Consider the following 1,387-nt stretch of genomic DNA (forward strand, 5'->3'; position numbering starts at 1 on the left):
GCTGTGTCACCCTAGGCTGGGGTCATGCATCACACACCCTGTGGACACTGGGGCTACAGCTGATACATGGTCCTGCCACATGGTGCTGAGAATCTTGGGAGAGAGAGATGGAAACCAAACAGTTGCGTAAATTAAGGTAAAAATTGCAAATGGGATGCAGAGCACAAAGGAGCCTATAAAACCTTAGGCCAAGGAAGAGCTTCCTGAGACAGAAACGTCCAAGCTCAGAAGTAACCAGGCAGAAGAGGAAGGGAGGAGTGTTTTGGGCAAAGGGAATAGCATCTGCAAAGACTGCATGGCCAGAGGAGGCATGATGAGTTTGAAGACTTGAAAGAAGGCCTGGGTGGCTGGAACTTAGAAGAGGCTTCCTAGGTGGTGAGGAGGTGAGGGGTGGAGCCAACCATGTCACGCTCTGAGGGCCCAAGAGTGGTAAGAAGCCAGATTTTAGAGAAAAAAAAAACAGGTCCCTAGGGAGACAGAAAATGCTTTCTATTCCTCCTGGACACCAAGAAACAAAGCACAAGTCACATCCTCAGCAGTGCCCACTTCTCCGGTCCTGGATGGGACACCCTGCTCCCTTGCAAAGAGCTCAATTTGGCCCTACCTATGCAGCACAACAGGGCAAAGAGAGGCTTAAGCCCGGGAAAGGCTGGGATGGGCTCCTTAAGCTAAATCACAGGTGCTTTGTTTTTTAACACTTGCCTGAAGGACTTAGGTGACTAATGGGTGAGCAAGAGGAAAGTTGTTTGGATTCTTGGGTGAACATTTAGGCAATTTCCATATTCCATGTATAAGTGTCACTGCAATGCATATTGATGCATTCATTTTGCACATCGGATTATTTCTTCAGGATCTATTTCTAGAAATAAAATTTCTGGTGCAAACAGATGGGACGTTTTTAGGGCTGTGGCCCTACAGAACAGTTGTTCCAATTTACAGCCCCAGCAGTGGATGAGTGTCTGTTTACTTAAACTCTCCCCTGTCCAGCTGTCATTATGACCATATCTTTCTGATCTCTGCTGATTCAGCAGGCAAAAAGAGGTATCTTGTGGGTTTAGTTGCATTTCTCATTCTTCTCCTCCTCCCTCCTCCTCCTCCTCCTCCTTCTTCTCCCCTCCTCCTTCCTCCTCCTGTGGTTTTAGTTGCATTTCCTCCTCCTCCTTCCTTCCTTTCTCCTCCTCCTTCTTCCTCCTGTGGTTTTAGTTGGATTTCCTTCTCCTGCTTCCTCCCTCCTCCTCCTTCTTCCTCCTGTGGTTTTAGTTGCATTTCCTCCTGTTACATTTTCTCCTCTTCCTCCTTCTCCCCCCTCCCCTTCTCCCCCTACTTCTCCCTGCCTCACCCTCCTCCTCTTCCTCCTCCTCTTATGACTTTAGTTGCATCTCCTCCT

This window comes from Theropithecus gelada, chromosome 7b (genome assembly GCF_003255815.1).
Source record: "Theropithecus gelada isolate Dixy chromosome 7b, Tgel_1.0, whole genome shotgun sequence".
Taxonomy (NCBI): Eukaryota; Metazoa; Chordata; class Mammalia; order Primates; family Cercopithecidae; genus Theropithecus; species Theropithecus gelada.